This window comes from Typopeltis vanoorti, chromosome 25, assembly GCF_054136105.1.
Source record: "Typopeltis vanoorti isolate ZY-2024b chromosome 25, IOZ_Tvanoo_1.0, whole genome shotgun sequence".
NCBI classification, from domain to species: Eukaryota; Metazoa; Arthropoda; class Arachnida; order Uropygi; family Thelyphonidae; genus Typopeltis; species Typopeltis vanoorti.
This window is the reverse complement of record NC_143573.1, coordinates 52,989,672-53,011,341: the sequence shown is the minus strand read 5'-3', so window position 1 is coordinate 53,011,341 and position 21,670 is coordinate 52,989,672. Positions and strand designations below refer to the sequence as shown.

The following is a 21,670-nucleotide window of genomic DNA, read 5'->3' as shown; positions in this document are numbered from 1 at the left end:
TTACTGTTTCGATTACTAAGTGTCAGCAGGATAACTTCATCCTCCCATAAATATCCCCCCCCCCCCAGTTCCCGCTATAGTTAACTCCAAATTACTGACCGAAGCGATTGCGTAGGCTGGCCATTATTTATCTGGAAGGGATATTGTTTACAGTAACAAAGAACGAAGCCACTTTTTTTGTTAGGAAAAGTATAGCTTTATTGACAAGATTATCGGTTCTTGAAAGACCTTTATTTTCTACCCAATTTTCTCTATTTCTCCTTCAGTAATTTAACAGAATGTCAATAAAACTAGAGAAATTGCATTAAGAGAAAATTAACTGACAGAAAATCTGAGAAAAAATTAAAAAAAAAACCTATAATGTGTAATTTACGAAGATTTTTAAAAGTGTGGTTCATGAAGCTAATTTGTTTCTAAAATATATTAATAAAACCTGACAAAAAATTTTAAGAAGTTTAAAAAAGAAAGCTTAAAATTCAGAAGTTTATAGGGAAAAACGTAATCCCTGGATATGAAGTCTGTCATCCAAATTTGACAATTTTTTAGGAAAAATGCCAAGAATTCTCGTGTCAACAGAGATTCTGTACACCTTGAAATATTGATTTTTGATTCGCATGTGATTCTCAATTTTATTTAATATTTTTGCAATTCACAGTTGAAATTCTTGCAATTTTATTTAATATTTTTGCAATTCACAATGAAAATATTATATTTATTAAATATAATATTTTCATTGAGAATTGAAAGCCTTGTTGTTATGTTTGAACATATAAATAATTTTATTTCATAAATTGATATATAAATGACGCGCAATTTTTTTTAAAACATAAAACATTTCAAATGTCGTTTGGTACCTAAGCTATAACCAATTATTATTGAATATTTCTCAATGTTTATAAGTACGTGTAACTTGCAGAAACAGATTTAAAAAAAAACAATAAATGCAAAGAACAATGGTAATAAATGAAAGGACAAATAATATTAAAAATAAATAGAATACCTTATTATTTCATATACAATACGCTATATCCGAAAGTAGAGGTAGTTAGGTAGAACAAGGAACGGCTTCAGAAATATTCGGAAATTGGCTCATACGATCCTTCCAGTGTTGATGATGGCTTAAAGAGATCTAAGAAGCGTGTTTCAACCTGTCATTTACCGAGTGATTCCCATGGACAGTCTGCCTCCACGAGAAAGTACTCAATATCTAAAATGATATCAAAAAAGTATTTCATGTGTTTTTCCTATGCTGCTTACAGAACATACTAATTTTTAAATTTTTCAAATAATATACATGGATGGTCTGAAAATTTCTCGGCATCGATCATAAATGGCAACACTATCAGAAAGATTTTTTTTCTAAGTTGGTACATCTGTCATAAGCATCCATATGAAATTGCAATTCATTCTATCAAGTAGTTTTTTATACAGCTGTCGGAAGCCAAAATGTTGTCTGTATCACTTGAAACGGATAAAATTGAGTATCGTGCTATAAAATTCTTTTAAAAGAAGGTTTAACGCCAAAAGAAATTTATTCGAAGTTCATAAAAGTTTATGGATGTTACACTTTTTTTTCCAAAAAGTGTAACAACAGAAATCATTGATCAGTGCACGATATGATATTAAATGACCAGAGAATCGAAGTGACGTGCAATTGCTGAGACTATAAGCATTTGAAAAGAACGTGTAGGATGTATTTTGTATGAAAAATTGCAAATGAAAAAGCTTTGCGCAAGATGGGTGCCGAGCTAGTTTCACAGCAGATCAAAAACGCACTCCCATGAAAATCTCTGAACAGTGCTTGGAGCGATTTAACAAGAATAAAACTGATTTTGTGCCTCGATTTATTATTATGGATGAGACCTGGATTCACCAGTACACACCAGAATCCAAACAGTGGGCAGTTATACAGCGCCAAAGAAGACAAGGTCATGGTATCGATGTTTTGGGATGCTAAAGGCATTTTGTTTATTTATTATCTTGAAAAGGGTAAAACAATAACCGGGGAATATTATTTCGATCTTTTAACCAGACTAGACGAAAAAATACGTGAGTAAAAACCCAGTTTGCAGAAACAAAAAATCATCTTTCATGAGGACAATGCACCTGCCCACAAAGGTATTTTGGCAATGTGAAAATAAAGGGATCTTTACTATGAATTGTTGGAACATCCACCCTATTCCCCAGATTTGGCTACCTCTGACGTCTGGCTCTTCCCAAAACTAAAAAGCTTCCTCGCAGGTCAGTTTTTCTTCGAATCAAGGGGTGATTGCAGCTGTAGAGTGGTATTATGCAGATCTTACTGAGAACCACTAAAGGGACGGGATAATGGCGCTGGAGTATCGCTGTAATAAATTTATTAGTCTTAAGGGAGATTATGTTGAAAATTAAAAATAACTTTGAAATTATAAATTCGTTTTTTTATACGTATATATGAAAAAAACGAATTTTTCGTATGTATATATATATATGTACATACACACACTCTCTGTCCAAAAAGAAACCGAACTTTTCGAAAATAGAAAAAAATAGTGCCGCCACCTGTTGTATCTTTTTGTTGTCGAAAGCGGCAACCTTCATGTCATGTGTCAACTGTTTATGAAATTTGTTTCATTAGAAGCCGAATTCAAGCGCCAAAACGCACTATCAAACGGTCCGTCGTCACGATATTTATGCCGTACGCGGCGAATTCTCGCTATCAATCCCTTCAAAACTTCAACATAAAACTCATCATTGACCGGTTATTTGTGGATAATACCCTTGGAATCGTTGAAACAAATGAGCATTGTCTTTACTTTTGACTCCTCCAAGCGACTTTTTTTTTGATGCCCCTCTTCTGGTGGTCGCCACTCAGCACTCTGGCGCTTTGTTTCGGGCTCATACTCAAAACACCACGTTTCGTCACCAATAACAATCTTTCACGGAAGTTTGAGTCCTAACGAGCGGTTTTAATGAGGTCCTTGTATTGTTCAATTCGATAGTTTTTTGTCGTCGGTCAACTTGTGGGGAACAAATCGCGAATTCAATTTACGAAGGCCCAAACTCTCGGCGGTCAAAATATTGTGCACAGTTGATTTTGGAATCCCCAATTCATCTTCAATCAATCTCACGGACGATTTCGGGTTTTCTTTGATGAAATCACGCAATTTTTGGATGTTAACTTCGCTCAGTCCAGTTTTTGGACGGCCCGACTTTTCGTCGTCCTCAAGCGTCTCACGACCACTTTGAAATTGTTGAACCACTCGTAAACTTGAGTACGGGATAAACATTCATCACCGTATGCCTTTTGAAGCAATTGATGCGTTTCGGTAAAACGTTTACCAAGTTTAACACAAAAGTCAATCGCAGCTCTCTGCTTGAAACTCAATTTTCGACCGTTCGTCAAAACGCAGTCACTCTTGTCACTATAACTCGGCTTCAAATGAAACAAATGTCATAAACAGTTGACACAACACTAATGAAGGTTGACGCTTTCGACAACAAAAAGATGCAACAGGTGGCGTCACTAGTTTCTTTTATTTTCGAAAAGTTCAGTTTCTTTTTGAACAGAGGGTGTATATATTATTCGACAAATCTTGCTTACCAAATTTGGACTCAGTAACCGTATTGCCAAATGCAAGTGAAGCACACATATAGATTAGAGCTAATCGTATGTAATGGAATAGTCTTGATACTGTTCCATACATCATTATTAAATAAATTTCATAGGAGGGAGGAATTTTATGCAACATTCTTCCTTTTCAAAACACACGCGAGAACATGTGTAAACAAAATCTAGCAGAGTTTCATGGATTGAAAACAATGAAGTGTATTTATCTTCTAGTCATGATTCATTGATTTATCATCTTTCTGCAGAGTGTCGGTTTCGAAGATTATTTGACTAGTTAACAAACTGCTAATTCACAGAAGCCGAATGCTTTCTAAAATAACTAGCCTGAGCGGAAGAGCACTGTTGTAGCAAACATGTCGCAGAATAAGAGATAGAATTAAGTACACACACGACTATGCAACGAAAATAGTGAACTAACTGCCATAGCTGTGATCATTCTACAAAATGACTCTTCACGAGTATTTTCCTTTTTTTCTATTTTAAAGGAACGCCCATCTTAAAATTCTACTAGTTTTCAGATCACGCAAAGGTTCGTTACGGCATGACTGTGGCGCACAGTGAAGTAGATAAAAAAAAAATATATTTTTTCTCTCTCCTTTCGCTTCCTTCTTCCCTATAGAAACGCTAACATGGTTAGGAATGTGACGAGTAAATTTGGTTTATGCAAAGAGCAAGTACATAAAAACCAAGTACATATTCTACGCTAACAGCGAAATTTCAAATTGTTATTGTTAAAACGTGATTTGCATAAAAATAAGGAAAATAACCGTCTCCACGAACAAATTGAATAGTTTAGATCACAGTTTTGAATTTTAATTCTCTTGTTCACACAGGCACATCCAAAGTGACAATATTTGTATATAATACAATATCTTAAATGTCAAGCTTTGCATATTAACTGATGTTGAATCGATGACATTTTATAAAATCAGTATTTATTTAGGCATATTTCGATATAGATGAATGAGATAGTGGTTATTTTCCATTTTAATATATATATATTTAAACGTCTTGTTATTATTAATCACTCGTAGCATTGCTATTAGGATTATTTGCCACTCAAAATTACCGTATATTTTTGGCGTTCTGTTTAAAGTCTCAGCGCCTGTAGAATACATATTAGTTGTCTGATGGTTGTTAGCTGCTGAGGCGGCATCTCGTCATTAATTTTCAGAATAAAATAGCTGTCTTAATCTCAACTTGTCTGTAGAGCAATGAATTTCCTGTCATGCTCACTGCATCGTGTATAACATGTATAAAGAGTTATGTTAAAGACAGAACTGACGCACGTTAAAATTACAAATATTTAGTCGCAGTTAATTAGTTTAAAAATAGTAGCGTAACTTTATCAGCGTTACTACTCTCTCATTATAACATGGTTAGATATAGATAAGCAACATATCAAGAAAATAAGAATATAAAAGTCGTGAACTCCTTTTTTTGTTTTTCAGATATATTACAATTTATACAATTCGTAGCTTTGATTTATACAATGAAGTCTATTATTAAGACTATTTTAAACTATCTAAAATATTTATACTGAGCGTTATAATAAATGTAATTATATATAGTTGAAATTCCTTTCTGGTGCAGTTAATATCTGATACTAAATTTTTAATGACAACGTTGAGTTCATTTTTTGGTTCTTTTATAAAACACAGAGAATTTATGAAGAATTATATATAGTCTTATCAAGAGCTAGTACACACTCTCTCTCTCTCTCTGTGTGTGTGTGTGTGTGTGTGTGTGTGTGTGTGTGTGTGTGTGTGTGTGTGTGTGTGTGTGTGTGTGTGTGTGTGTGTGTGTGTGTGTGTGTGTGTGTGCGCATAACTTCTTTGAATAATTCACTGTCATAGATAAATATATACTTTCCCCCGTTGAGGCCGAAGAAAGAAAATACAAAGAAAAGTAATCTACGTCTATGAAGACATCCAAATTGTTGTTTGTTTATCAACAGTGAATAATACTCCCTGACATACCACATGTTATTAATTGTTACAGAAATTCTAAGATGTATTAAGCAAATGTTTCGGCTTATAATGATCAGCAAAGCTAAGAGGCTATAAAATTAAAGAAAAAATTTTTTCGGACACAATTCTTTATGGAAAGTGATGAGAGAAATTTAAATATTCATGACAGATGACTAGAGAAAGCGAGGAGTGCATGAAAAAATTTCAGATATGAAGTAATCAATTGCATCCAGAAAATTTGCAGCGTATTCTAAAATGTGTTTACAAATTGGCAGGTTCAGAATAAAAATTATGAATGCCATTATTGTCAAAAGTTTGAAAATATTGTTGAGCTATGGGGGATAAAAGTAAATTTATGATATCCAATTAGTGACGAGGGAAATGTTTCTCTCTAGAAAAAGAAAAGCTGCTAATTATGCTTAAACTATTGTTTTTACTTTTCGAAATCTCTTCATGACGTGATGCTATTGGTACTAAACCATTACTGCATGCTGCTGTGAAGATAAATGGCGTCCCATCATTTTTGATTTTAAATGTTGAAACAAAAAGTCGAAATATGGAACAAGGGAATAAGAAAAACGACATGAGTTTAGGATTCTCAGTTTCTCACGACTCTGTAATAGAGTTTTTCCAATTTATGCATATTTTCTTCTTAAACATGCATGAACATTGAGTTCATAGGAAAGGCATGCTTATATTATACCTATTTCGGAATGTCATTGACAGATTCGTGAAATTTTAATTAATTGTTCTTTGCACGTAGGGTGATCAAAGTATGCCCAAGAGCTGGAATTGCTACATCCGTAAATGATGGCGAAAACTGTGGTTATATTCATGAAAAACATAAAATCTGATGTGCACATTGGTTTAGCTGGCTGCGTTTTATAATAAAGCAAACAGAAGTATTTGAAGACAGAAACTACAAAAAATAATAATTTTAATGGATTTTGCAGAAGCATTTGACAGTTGACTCACGAAAAGTTGTTGTTTAAGTTGTACTATATTGGTTCATCAGATTAGTAAAGTGGAATGCAACCGTCTGTCTGATAGATAACAAAGTTGTGTATGAAGGAGTAATATAGGGGAGAAGGCAAGTTGTCATGGGATTCCATAGGACTCAGTACAAGGACCATTACTGTTTAACTCCTTTATGTCAATGATATTGTCGCTGGGCTGTAAAAAAATGTTGTTCTTTGCGGATGATGTAAAGCTAAGGGGTTTTGTTAGACATAGCATCAACTTAATAGCTCATTAGATTATAAATAAGCTAGAAAGGTGAGGAGATAAGTCGGAAAAAAAAACAGGTCAGCGTTAGCGTCGCTACGTGTAAGGCTTTGAATATCCAAAGATAGGTGGTGCATATTCCCTTTGGGAACTATACTGAAAGAAATGGAGGAGGAGGCAAGGGATTTGGGGGCGATGGTGAATTGAAATTTGAAATTCAAGGGACATATTTCAACGTATTATAATTCCAGAAGAATGTAATAATAATAATAATAACTTGAAGACAGTTAACAACACACTTGTTAATACTTGTGTCAAAGGTATACTGGAATTAGCTACATAGAAACGAAGCAACTGATGTTTTTTAATTAAATCTACCTGTTTCGCGTCCCTTATGGACCGTTTCTTCAGTAGGAAAAACAACTGAATTAAGATGTTCAAATTAGAGTCAACTACACCACTCACACAGCAGTAACTGAAAAAAAAATTAAATAATTTATATGCATAAAGCAATATCAGCGTGAGGGATTGTTGCGATGAAAAGCATAATGGGCTCACGCAAATTATATCGCTTCGTGCATATTAATTGTTTTAACTATAGCTATTTCGTTACTGTTGCTTGAATGTCGCAGTTCGTTCTGATTTTAACATCTTAATTAACGTATTTTTCTCTTCTGGAGAAGTATCCCATAAGGAATGCCAAATCGACTTAATAGCATTAAGTTTTTTTTTTATTGTTTCAATGTAACTAATTCCAGCATGTGGTTGACATTAATTCAAACCACAGAGGCCTAGGCACATGTCTGTAGTTTACATCTATCCAGCTGCCTGGATTATCAGAAGGGAGTAAAAGCTATTCCTTTACAACAGTCTAAATCAAAGTTTTGAGCATGTGTTGCCCGTTTGTACAAATTCATCCGGCTGCGCCAATTATTCGCGCGCCACAGAACATAACGGGAAAGCTGGAAAGGCAATCGCAGTACTGTGGCTAGCGAAGCCCAGATATCGGACTGCATTCTTCTGGCAGTGGAAAACGATTCGTCCTCTGCGCAGCCTGAGTACTTACGTGTTAGACGGTCTACTGTGAGGATATCTGCAGCCTCGTGACCTACCAACCTCTTCCAGAGCACGGAGCCTGTCGAACGCTGTAACCCATGCTAACCAGCACGGCTCGTGTTTGGCCGGGAGGGAACGCTCCAGTGAGTAGAGTAACAATAACTCACAGGCTCAAGAAGCAGAACGAACGGAGATGAGGCGCTTGTTTACAGAGAACACAATCATTTTATAGGTAACCCGACTTCCTCTTTAACTGATGCTGTATATGGCACAGATAAGGAAACATGAGGTGTTGGGATCTCTTCCACTGAATCAACTGATTTCGTCATTCTCTGGCGCTGTATAGAGGAAGGGGATTGGTCAAATAGGGCAACTACACAATGAAACTCTCCTGGAAAGCGTAATGACAGAGATAACGTAAAGGTCACACGCTTGGCATAAATGCAGCGAATTTACCACGTGATAGTAATTGCAGCCTTCATCCCCCCCCCTCTCTCTTGCGCGCCCGTTTTCCACGCATAATATACCCACAGAATGTTATACAAATATTAGTGGGCATTGTACTTACAGATAAACACGCAAGAACAGCTTAAGCTTCTGCCCACCTCACCGAGAAATATTGTTTAAGTCACACATCTAGTTTATATGACAGTCATTAACTATGCGTGTATACCATGAACGAATGAATAAGAAAAATTGTACCAGATGGAAAATGCGGTATGAATAATGCCAGCTAATGTTTTCTAAGTACGTATAATAAACTGCACTCTAGTGTTAGGTAGGTAGGTTTATGTTAATTTCCAAACGAATCTAACTAAAGAGTAATATTGGACTTGAATATATTGACCGAATTCATAAATACAAGTATGTCGATGGTACCACGTGCTTGACTTGATCATGAATCGTACCTAAATAGTTCGCCTTAGAATTTTATGTATAATAATCATACAACTATTAATGCTTAATAATAATTATTATTCGGATAAGTATGTTAATGCATACTTAATTTGATATTTAATATTTTAGAAGGGGAAAAATACTCCCAGAATTTCTCACAGAATTATTATTATTTGCATCTCGTGAATAGTTCTGCTTAAAATTCATGCTTGGAAACTTGGTTTATGAATTTGTCGAGAAAACTCATAAGTCTCAATACATGATATCAGCACTCTAGTTTGAAGAACAGTGGGAATAAATAACCAGAATGAATGAGGGGGATGTCCATAAATTACGAGAATAACATGAACACAAAACAATAAGTCTATTTTGTAATGAGCAAAAATCTTATCAGAATTTTGTTGTGAAGGATAAACGAATTTAACTCATCTTGTTACACTGATACTTTTAAGACTTCATTACTATTGCCTTGTTTCCAGTAATCATTGTATTCTGATTATGAGGGTGAGGAGGGCTTTTCGAAAATAAATTTCGAGATTACCTAAAATTATTTTATTGCATTTATTATGGAATTAAACAATGACGTAAGAAAATTTGAATTTGAATTTGAATTTCATTCCGAAGAAGATGTTGACTTGACAATTACATTCACATAAAAATTTAAACCAAAAAAAAAAAAAAAAATGGACATGCTTGAATAGGATTAGGATTAGGTTACCCGAGGATTCCATAGAGAGCCCAAGCATAATACTCTTTTAAGTCTTCAGGATACTGATAATTTTCATATACAGGCAATTATAAATATTCATGCTACAGTGGAATAGGATCATAGCCTGCAGGTTGGTTAGCAATAATACTATCCACTGGCCCAACCAGGCAGAAATCTATTAATGCAGTAATCAGAAAAGTCTAGTTTAATTTCTTGTAAATGTTATCATTATATATAATTTGTTGAGTTTCTTTTGAATTAATTTTTTAGTTTCCTTTTTTCAAAATGAATATGATTTTATTTTACTTTTTGATTCCATACCTTTCGCTTTTCTGTCATTAAGCTCTGAGTAATATGTTTACATCCTGTGAAATAAAACATAGGCTTATGCGCACAAGCATTCAAGGATAGGAGCAATCACGAAGAGCAGTTGCAACTAAATTGTTCAACAATGTTCAAAAATCTTTCCCAAAGAGTGTAAAATTCTGTAACTATACTAAATTTACTTCATCTTGTCTACACACGCATTGATGCGTTATAGATAAGTTTTGTGTGTTCGTGAGATATATAATCCGATTTAAAGCTATTTTGCTTAACGAGTTCGAAACTTGGGTTTTAATTACAAAAATAAACTCGGACTTATTAATGTAAAAGAAAACTTCTGGGCTTTATGGAAAAAATAAAATAAAAATAAAAACAGATCCTCAGATTATGTAAAAGATAATGAGAAGTTTTTAATTTTTGAAATATAATTGACTTAACCTAATTGGCTTGGTTTATTTAGATTTATCGCCGAAGCAACTCAGGATGTGTTCTAATGGCCAGCTAGCCTGCTTTACGGGATGAAAAATTCGAATTTTCGGAAGGATATTTCGGAACCTAATCTGCGAATAATAAGAGAACAGTATACGGTGTTTTCACCATCCTGTACTATAAGCCACATATCACGTTGTCATTGTTTTACACATAATATTAAATGAATGAATAGCTAATTTTATAGATTTTAGAGTAAAAATCATAGAAAGAAATTAGGTCATAAACCTCAAACTACATAGCTCCAAAATGACATGCAGTATGCACTGGAATATGACTAGAATACATCTGGTATCTCGCTGGAAATTTAAATTCAGAATACAATGACTAGTACTCTACTTTGAGTGGAATTTCAAAAGTACAATATTGCTATTCTGATACATTCAACTGTTTAATACAGTAGATGGTGAACAGGTCTATATGAAGTAATGCTTTCAAAAATTGAATTTCAAATTCAAAGAATTAACTGGAGTAGCATATCTTTAATTTGAACTTTTTATATAAATTTATTGACAAATCAAAACATATTCGAATGCCTTGTTTGAGGAAGTTATTCCTTACGGAATAAACCGGAGTTATACATGACATTGTTAACTGAATTTTAAATTGGGAAATGTATAACAGAATGTTTTAAAACCTAAACGATTATTCTAAACTAATCTAAACCAGAACGTTCTTAGTTTTTACCAAAAGCAACAAACAATACCAAATCTCTACCAAAACAATACCATGCGTTACTGAATTATAGAGCCGAAAGGCTTCAGTTTCGAAACTTTTTATATTTGGCTATAAAATATGGAGGGATCCATAATTTCCTCCATTCTAATAAGTATCAAAATGGCGTCTCATATGATATTGTTTATAAGCCATGAAAGATTTTTAAAAGTAAGTATTTTAGAGTGAGAAGATAGAAGTATCTTTTCAGATCGTTTTAGTTTCATGTAAGCATTTCGTTCGTCAGCAAACAACTACTAATCCATCACTGTACACATTTATTCATTTGAAAAGTGAATTGTGAAAGTTTATAGTAATATTTATTACGAATATATATATATATATATATATATATATATATATATATATATATATATATATATATATATATATATATATATATATATATACTTCTTTTTTTACATTTTTTAACATTAACTTTTCTATAATAGCAAACGGTCAGTTACTGCTTATCCATTTTTTTCCAAAAACTGCGGGAATAAAACACAAATCCTAATAAATTTGATTTGAAAGACGAATAAAGGTACTTGCCAACCTGCTGACGATTCGATGTAAGGACCATAAATTTCTCTTGTCTGATAGACGCAACCGCCAGATGTGGCAGGAAAATGATAGAGGACAGAAAAAAAAAAGAATTGAATGTAGTTCTCTTATCCCACTTCAGTGCCCTTTATATTTTTTCTTGTACATAGGAGAATGCTATCAGGTGCGCTATAAAAGTGGCAGATACTGAAAATAAGGGGATGTGTTTTGATTATCGCATTCACTATATCGCAGGTTTCAACATGTCGAAGATGTCTGAAGGAAACACAAAATAAATTTAGGTGACTGCTGTAAATTGATAGGTTAAACAACTCTCTGAGAAAAGGAATAACAGTTAAGAAAATTGTGACTGGCATAGAGAAAGAGGGATCGTATTCTCCTTTTCGAAAATAGTGCTGGATAAAATCAATGTCTTTAGTCTAACAGTGAAACAAAATCTCTGTAATATTAGGAAGTGATTTTTATATGACCATAGCACACATGAGAAGTTTAAAATCTATAACAGAACAGTGATGTGTAAGTGACTGACTTGAAAAAACCAAGGAGTGATCTAGTCTTACACGAAGATAGCAGGTCTCTTTTTCTCGGAAGGTTGTATTTTTCATCACACAAAATAGGCAAATGTGCTGGAGAACTCGCACATAATTAACAGCAATGCATAATAAGTTATTTACATGCCGACTTTGCCCTAGCAGGGGCACTTTAACAATATACAGTCAGTCAAGACAGGGAATGAAAATTGGAAAGAAAAATGAAATAATCCTTCATTCCCTATTTTCACTGACTGTATTGTTAAAGTGTCTCTGATAATTCTAGCTTGAGTTGGCGAAACGTCGATTGTAAATAAATAATTTTAGTCGGTAAATTATTTATTTGCATTCCAGTTTCTAGTTTGTTTGTTTTTTTTTTGTTCCAGAAACTTCAACATGAACCATTGGTAGTAGTGGAGCCCACAGATTGTGCTCACCTCACCTCACTGGAGAATGGCAAGAAGCTCCGTGCTCAAGAAAAGAGCGAACACAAATTAAATAATATTTAAGTTGTGGCGGGTTGCTTTGCATTGCGTTCTGCGTGTGTTTTTTTCTGGTCAGGACTATTTCGCAGGATGAAAAATTCATGTTTCAGGGAAAAGAATCCCTGCCATCCCTTAAGAGACTAATAATTGTCTAATCAAAATGACTTAGGTGGAGTGATAGGAAAAATCTCATAAGCTGTGGAATCGAACTCCGATCTATTAAATACAGATCGGAGTTGCTGGTGAAAAAGAAAAGGTAATAGTAAATATAATTCCTCCTACCTCTAATAATTACACTAAAAAAATTTAATTTAGAAGTATAAATAGTTGAATCTAATTTTGACGATCTGAATTCGAATGTGTGCATGGGTCACTGTATAGCCATAGAATCAAAATTACTTGTTGACATACTAATTGCATTTTATATTATTGAGACTTACAAACTTCTGAAAGGGACATACAGGATTTCAATTGATGAATATTTTCAAATTATGGAGGGTTGGGAAAAGACGAGAGGGCATCCTTGGAAGCTGAGAATGAAAGCCGCTAAGAAGGGGGCGAGGACTAGATTTTTCCCTCAGAGGGTGGTGCGTGATTGGAATGGATTTCCGTTGGATGTTGTGAGTGCAAGCAGTGTGAATGAATTCAAGAATAAGTATGATAGCGGGTGTGTGTAGTATGTGGCCTATATATAATTATATATATATATATATATATATATACATACACACACACACACACACACACACATATATATATGTGTGTGTGTGTGGGTGTGTGGAGAAAGTTTTTTTATCTTGTGTATATAGTATATTTTAAAGATACCAAGCAATTTTATAAGCTAGGTTTTAATCCTTTTTCCCAAGTAAGCAAACAGACAAGTAAGTCAAGTTTGCACATGCACGTAGCGCAAGGCTGAGGCAACTCGTGGTAAAGGTGGAGTAGCTCCGATCACTTTCCTTAGTATTTTCCCATAATGCAAAGCACATCCCCTTGAGGAGATGTATGCTGCTATGCATTAAAGGCAAGGGCCACTACCCAGACTGGTTTCGACCTTTAGAGCTTACTCCACCTTTATCACGAGTTGCCTCAGACATGCACTACCTGCAGGCGCAAACTTGACTTACTTGTCTGTTTGCTCTCTTGGGAAAAAGGATTAAAACCTAGCTTATAAACTTGCTTGGTATCTTTAATATACTATATACACAAGGTAAAAAACTTTCTACATGTTACTCTCATCCTGAGATTTTTATTTAATAAGGTCAAAGCACCTTGTAGTGTTTAGGTAAAATCTATAAGCCCTGCATTACTTCAACCTCAGCATTGTTTGGGTCTGGCTCCCACTGACGAGACCTCAATAAAGGTCGAAACCCGTCTGGGTAGTGGCCCTTGCCTTTAATATAAGGCAAGGGCCATATATAAAGAACCAACAACAAGTGTCAGCAAGCGTACTGGGATTTCATACAAGAAATATCTGGATGAAATCGTTCGTCATATTCGTACAACAGCAGCTAAATTAGCTTTTAACTGCCTTTAGTTTCCAATTGCATTTATAGTACTTTTTATGTGACTCATTCACAAAAGGGTGTAAGCCTATAGCACATTAGAACCTTGAATGGAACTAAGGATTTTTTATTTATTATCAATTTTATAATTTTTTTTTTGGCATCTTTTATTGATTTTAAACATGGCGAAACCTCTCGATTTGCAAATGAGCAAAACCCTCAGTCTTCTTCCCTCAGTTCCTATGCTTTCAATGCAATCTCGTCTAGAGAGGGAGAGTTATATTGTAGATGCAGAACACAAAAATCTGCCTGTCAAGAATGAATACGGCACAGTTAAATTTCATTGTATTAGACAGTTTCCAAGGGTGATGTTTTTATGGGGTATTCTGACTTTCTCCATTTAAGCAGAAAAAACTTCAGCGACTATACAGTACTGGTTAGAACATCGCATATTAAATTATACAGCTTTCTTCAGAAGAAATACAGTTCTCATTTTATATACACAGTTTTCATTTCCAGGTAAGCTTATATAGAGTAAAACTGACTTAAATAAAAAATTAAAATCTTCTCCAAGTAGAATAAAGCTACTTTCTGATGCAGATGCAGTGGAGATCTCATCTTGCAGTGTCATTTAATCACGCTTATAAAAATTCTTTTGAGCGTTGTTATTTATTAGCAAGAAATTGTTTACAGATTTTTAAATATACTATTTACATAAATATTTACATTTATTGAAAAGAGAAGGCAATTTTTCTTCGTTCACTCTTACTGCTTTTCTGTTTCGAGAAGAATTTGAAGAATGTACTTGAATAAAAAACTAAGTAAACCAAATTAAATGTTTTACTTTTCTTTTTTTCGAAATAATTTGCGTTTACTACAAATTAACACTTCCTAACTTCGACTTCTTTCTTTAATCACTACATGGATGAATCTATATTAAGAATTCTGGATTAAAGCTGCAGATAAGAGATGTTTACCAAGATGAAATCATCTTAATAAGAATTTCTATTTAATAAGCAGCAGCCTTTGATCTCAAATGGACAACTTTTCACTATTCCTCTATCCGTAATTATCTGGCATATTAATGCTCAGAGACATTTTGAATTATACTGAAAAAATTGCTCGAAAAGTTTTACTACATTTTAATACAGAAAGTCAATTTTGATCAACATTAGAGAATTTAATTTGCCTTTTAAGATTCGTGTAGAAAATGGCTTATTTATGATATGTAGTTCTTGACTATTACGTACCTTTCTGTTGTTGTTAGTATGCTGATAGTTTTACACACGATTAAAGTTTAAATAAAATGTTTCCATTACCAAATAGGGAAATCGATAATTGCCTGCTTGTTGTTGTAAACTTTGGTGTTTATGAAAAGAATAAGCCAGGGACGATCGCAAACAAGTTGCGAGATCAGTGACTGGCATCGTGACAAGTTGTTTATTTTATAATAACACTTCATGGCGAGTCCCTTTTAAAGGAATTTTATATGATACATTTATAATTTTGATATTAAAATATATTAATAAATCTCCCAAGATAACTAAACCTGAAAGAAAAACTGCTTGGGAAGTTCCAGGTCCTATATAACGAAGTATACTTTGCCTTTTGACGAGACTGAAAACAAATTTAAATTCTATTTTTGCAAGGGAAAGCTGAACAATAGTGACTAAGAGAGAGAGAGAGAGAGAGAGAGAGAGAGAGAGAGAGAGAGAAATTATATATGTCAGTACTGTATTTAGTCTAGTCTACTATATAAGAAGTACAATGATTCGTAATGTTTCTTACTCACCTCTATCCTTGAACGAAATAAATTTTGTGTTTTTATAAATTATGATATATTGTGAGCTTCTGAATAATTAAGCAATAAAATCAAAAATGAAAGAAATATATATCAAACATATAAATAAATGCAAACAAATATAATTCCCAGGAAATCATAATTTTGCAAGAGTATGCTTATAAGAGTGACATTAATTCATTCTTACAAAAACTGAACTTGGAGATGTGGCTTATGTACTAAATATTCTTTTGAATTTTTGTCAAATTTTGACACTGTAAATGGTCCAGTCGAGACCAATATTGAGGCCACTAAGCAAAATTTGAATATTAATAATAAAATAGATTTCAGACAAAGCGAAGTTGTTAAGTGTGTGCGGAGAGGTCAAAAACGCGAAGCAAGAATCTTTTAAGCATATACCTAGAATTATTCATAAATTCAGAACTCTGGCTCAAGATGAACTCTTTTCACAATTCCTCACTAATAAATAATTATCGGTGTATTAAACAAACAATTTGCTAAATTATATGTCGTATGATCCTAAATTAAAACCAATTAGGCTATTTGTTAAAACTAAACTGTTGCTTCAGCACATGCAAGCAGCTATTTTATTCCACATCCATAGGCAGTGCAATTTGTCGTCATTAAGTTTACTTCTAATATTAATTTCCCGTACCAAGAATACAAATACGCTTTTATGGAGGAATAAAGTCACTCGGATCATCAAAATATAAAGTACCATAGGCTTTTTAAGATCTCATTAACTGGAAAACAGAAGCTTTTCTTGAAAATACTTAACAAATATGCAAAGAAATTTTACTTATGAATCTAAGGATGTTTCGTGCACTATTCACAACTTCTTAAAGTGTTTCCTACTCACGAGATATACAGCAATCATTAATCTTATGAAAATAAAACAGGAATTGAAGGTGACAAGAGATGATATTTTACAAATGCTAAATATTTCTGTTCGTCATGAAAACCCGAAAATATATCGCAATGCACACCTATGAACAGTCAAACTGAATTGTAGGCAACAGCAACTGTAATCAGATTGCTCTTTATCTTCGTTGATCTATGTTTTGGTTATAGTATAATCACTGTTAGAGCAAGGGTAATTTGCGCCCGTAGGCAAATCATTCACCTTGCGCATCCTTCAACAAGTGGGGAAAATCTCTTGAATGACGTGATACAAGTGTTGGTTTAGTCATACGGTCACAATAGAAGGCTTCGATTGACTGCTTCTCTATCACGCCGCAATGGAAAAGATGGCGTCCAAGAACAGACTTCAGAGTGGCAGGTGAAGTTCATCGAACTCATCGAGCTGTACTTCCTGACCGCTTGATCAAATTCTTTCAAGGTCATAAAGCAGTACTCCTTTCCTCCTCCCCAAACTTTAAAGCTGTTGCTGTAAACTTCCTCAGTCAAAAAACCCAGTTTACTCAAGACCGGAAATAAACAACAACAAAAGCATGTATGCGTAAAACAGGTTTTTTCACTGTCTTGCTTCCTGTTATAAATGCGTTGTTCTTTTCAATTTGCGCAAACTCATTAGGCCTAGAAGAGGGGCTTTTCAAATCAGGAATCCCTATTACAGCAGAATACTATCACAACAAATAACCATAAGTACAATGATAAGTTAAAGTAATAAGTAAATAAGTATGTCCAGCAACTCTATTAATAAAAAATCGGGATCAGTCTGATTTCTGTATTTGTAATAGTTTTCTAAATATCGAAACGTTCATGAAGCTATGCAGCCCTCATGGTTTATTCAAGAGAAACTTTTTCTAGACTTTTCTTTCAGCCGATTTTTTTACTGCTGGAAAAAAAAAATAGCATTTTAGAACCCAAAACTGCCAAATCCGACCATATAAAGGAGGACACACCACAAATAAATGCAGGATAGGATTATGAAAATTTCCTTGATCCAGCACAGCATGGGACTACACTGAACTGCTGTGATGATGAAAAGTGGTCCAGCTACCTCGTTATTTCAAAAAATAATAATAATAGTTCTAAAAGAGTAGGCATTGCAAAGGCTTCAATAAATCCTCTAACGCATTTCCATCCCCAAAGAGTAGGTGTCAGGTGTCACTCTTTTGAGGAATGAAAGTACCTTATCATAGTTATTAATTTTTTTTTTAAATTAAAGTTTCTGTCTCCAGTTTTTAAATCTCATATTTAAAAAAAAATCCATTTTCAAGATAACTGAAAAAAATACGAGGCAGGCATAGCAACATGTACAATATAACTGTAAAGTTTTAATTTGTAGTTTTTCCTTTTTGGTTTTCTGAAAATTGAATAACCGTACGCAAAACTTTGCACGCCTAACTGTTTTGGACGTCCATGAGAATGCTTAGTTCATCAACTCAGTGTCATTCACGAGTATCATAAATGAGTTTTAGCTTAAAAGGCTACCTGAAAGATGGTCTGCTTTCAGGATAATAGTACACTGGTTCTCTTACCATATTGGCCAATGTTTAATTTGATTAACAAAATATAATTAGGCAACTTCTGGTTACCAGCGTCACCAAGGACTCAACACAACTGAAATCTATCAAATGACCAAGCATGTGTAATTCAGACATTCATTCACTACTTTCATTGCTAAAGGGAATTATACTGACAGAGACCAAAATAAAACCTTAACCTAAACGCTACTATTTTCAACTAACCATAGATTATGGGACTGAAACAAGATAATGCAGTGATGTTGCACTTATTAGTAAATAAACATTCTCAGACAGGAAACCATTTAATTAAAATCGAATAATTGTCACAGCTAACTACTATCTGTTTTCACTGTGCAACATAACGAAGAGTGAACGCCATACATGTTTATAAATCAGATCCAATCGTACATCTAAACACTTGATAAAGTTTAGATAGCAAAAGTAGTATTTGAACTTTAACCTTACCAATCGATCTTCTTGAAAGTCCTCGCTGGGAGTAGCAGTGTATGGTACGTGCACGAAGTTACAAGTCTGCTGACATGTCCACTGCGTCTTTATCGCGCATGCAAACCAGCTAGGGTGTCCTGTCGGAAACAATGTTTCATGTGTTAAGTTCATCCCTTTCCTACCAGCCGACGTCACCTGGATAATGTTCTGATATAGACTACGCAACCCCGTTACTTCAAGGTCAGCAAAAGAGCAGTGCTTCCGGATATACATTTTTGTTTATTTGTTTTTCCTCGTTTTTATTATTATTTTTTTTATTGCACTGCAGCCCAGTTCACAATGACGTCACAGTGAAATGCCGGAAGCATAACGCGCCGAAACAAATTAACTGAAGGATGATGGGAATAAACAACACTATCCAGTGTAATGTTACCGAAAGTAGAACGCCAGACATGACGTGACGTTGGCGGCAATTGGTTTCGTAAAATGGAGTGTATTCTGTACACGGAATGAAGGATTAGGTCGAGGCAGAATGTTTAAGCAGCGTAAATTTATCGGCCCAAGGGTGCTGCACATTTAATTATTCTTCGTGGTAATAAATTAACACAAGCACCTCCGATTCATTCTAATGTATTTATGGCAGATCAAAAACTGAATTATTCCATGCATTTTACAGCAACATTGCTTATAAAATGCACAGAATACGTGCATTTTTACATTTACAGCAACACTGCTGTACAATGCTGGTAAATACGCATAAATCTTTATCGGAATACGTGCCGATTCTGATAAAGATTTATGGTGATATTGGAAGTTTTAAACGAGCTGATAAGCAAACCCCTGGAGTGCTTCTAAGTGTAGGCTTACTTAGTTGCTTAGCAACTGGTTACCTTTGATTGATAGGTTCCTGGCCTCGTTTTACCGATCTCATTAACTGGAAAGTAGGAAAAATTCGAGACACCACACCAGCGAAAAATAACGAAGTATTATCTAAGACATGAAGGAAACTGCACACCTTTTATAACTTTTTGAAGTCTGTATAGGATATCTAATGAGTGTTAATCCCTTAAGAGCAGTAACGAGAGTTCGAAAGAGGTAAAAAATATTTCTGTACCTGCTCATAATAGGATGTGATTACATTTTATTTGGTTATAGTTTCATTAAATCCTATTGGAGAATGTACTGAAATTGATATCACAGTGGTTCAGCTTGACACAGTGTATCATGGCTCCATCCTAACATAGTCAACCTTAGTTGTATCAATGCATGCTATGTCTTTCAAAAATCCGTTAAAAGTGAAGTGCATCTAAGTGAAATTACGAATTAAATTAAAATTAAAGTAAACTTTAAACCTGTACGTATAATATAATTTTTAATTTTATTATACGCCAATTTTGACATAATCCACTTACTTTTGAAAGAAAAAAAAGCAGATGTATGAGTTTGTGACTTTAGCATAACAATAGAACAAGACATTTATATTTTTCAAGAAAGTGAACTAGCGTCAAGCAGAGTGAACTAGCGTCATGCAGTTCATCTCCAATCCGCAAAAAGAGATAAGCCATTGGAAGATGGCCTGTCTATTATGCAGCGATAATACTCGCCCGATGCGCCTAGTCGTTTCGGAGTAATCCTACAAAATAAAATAAAATAAATAAATAAAATAATAATAATAATAATAATAATAATAATAACCTCCAACAAGATTGCATGTATTGTATGATTCATGGATGGCTTGGACTCATTATCATTGAAAACATGGAGACAGGTTACCAACTTGTCTTCAAAATTGTGATTAGGACTAACTTACTCCTTTGTGGAATAAAAGACGTTAGGAATTAATTTATTTTATGAGTTAGACGATCTCATACGGAGGCAACAGGATTTTTTTCCCCTGGAAACTCGGGTTTTTCATCTCGCGTACAGACAAATCGGCCTTCAGAACACACGCAATTTACAGACAAAAAATACCGTTGTTGGTGACGATGGGCGGTAGATGGTAATAGTATCGTAGGAGAATTAAGTAGTAGTGGAGAGGGTGAGATGTATTTAGTGAAGTAGAGTAGAGTGCCTTCCCGCGATGAATCCTTGGACTCCCTGGAGGTGTCGCAATATAATAATAATAATAATAATAATAATAATAATAATAATAATAATAATGCATATCAAGGATTTAGGCCTGTAGCGTGGCCGGCCTTAGAAGTCATCGCTGAATCGTTTACGATGACGTTCTGGTTTTCTTTTTCCTAATGGCTTGTATTGTACTTTAAGGCTTGTTTTGGTAATCTTTCTGTTTTCATTCTTTGAACGTGTTCCATCCATTTATGTTTATATTTTTTAATTTTTTCTATTACTGGTTCTTGGTTTAATTCTTTCATAATTTCTTCGTTTCTTTTGTGATCAAATAGGGTATACTTTGCAGTTTTTCTCATAAACTTCATTTCTGCTGTTATTAATCTTTGTTTGTCTTTTTGTTTTATTGTCCAGATTTCACTTCCATACAATAAGACTAGTAGGGCTAATATATTGTATACTTTTAATCTGATTTGTTTTTAAACATTTTCATTTTCATTTTCATATATGACTAAGTTTAACACACGTGAACCACTGTAGTAGGATGTTTTATTACGTAAATATTTCGTCCTAGGTATCTTAGGACATCATCAGTACAGTAAGGCAATACTAGGAATGGCAAAAGAAAGGGCGCTACATACAAATGAATCCAAATTTTTTATTACATAAGTAATAAAAATACGCGTACGTACAAAGTACGTCCTTTCTACGTACGCGCCCTTTCTTTTGGCATTCCTAGTATTGCCTTACTGTACTGATGATGTCCTAAGATACCTAGGACGAAATATTTACGTAATAAAAAATCCTACTACTGTGGTTCACGTGTGTTAAACTTAGTCA

The 21,670-nt window shown here is 34.1% G+C and overlaps 1 protein-coding gene across 10 annotated transcripts in view; it reads right to left on the bottom strand.

Moving 5' to 3' along the window:
* Window positions 1–21,670, bottom strand: part of LOC150092750 (xylosyl- and glucuronyltransferase LARGE1-like) — a 676,688-nt gene that overhangs the window by 579,890 nt on the left and 75,128 nt on the right. For 8 of the 10 annotated variants that reach the window (XM_090414755.1, XM_090414753.1, XM_090414752.1 and 5 more), the window contains one exon: window positions 1,001–1,207. The gene's annotated coding sequence lies outside the window, so the exon portion shown is untranslated. Of the gene's footprint in view, window positions 1–1,000; window positions 1,208–7,870; window positions 7,990–18,775; window positions 18,855–21,670 lie in introns of those variants that run through there. The other 2 variants (XM_090414758.1, XM_090414759.1) reach the window with 2 other exon arrangements.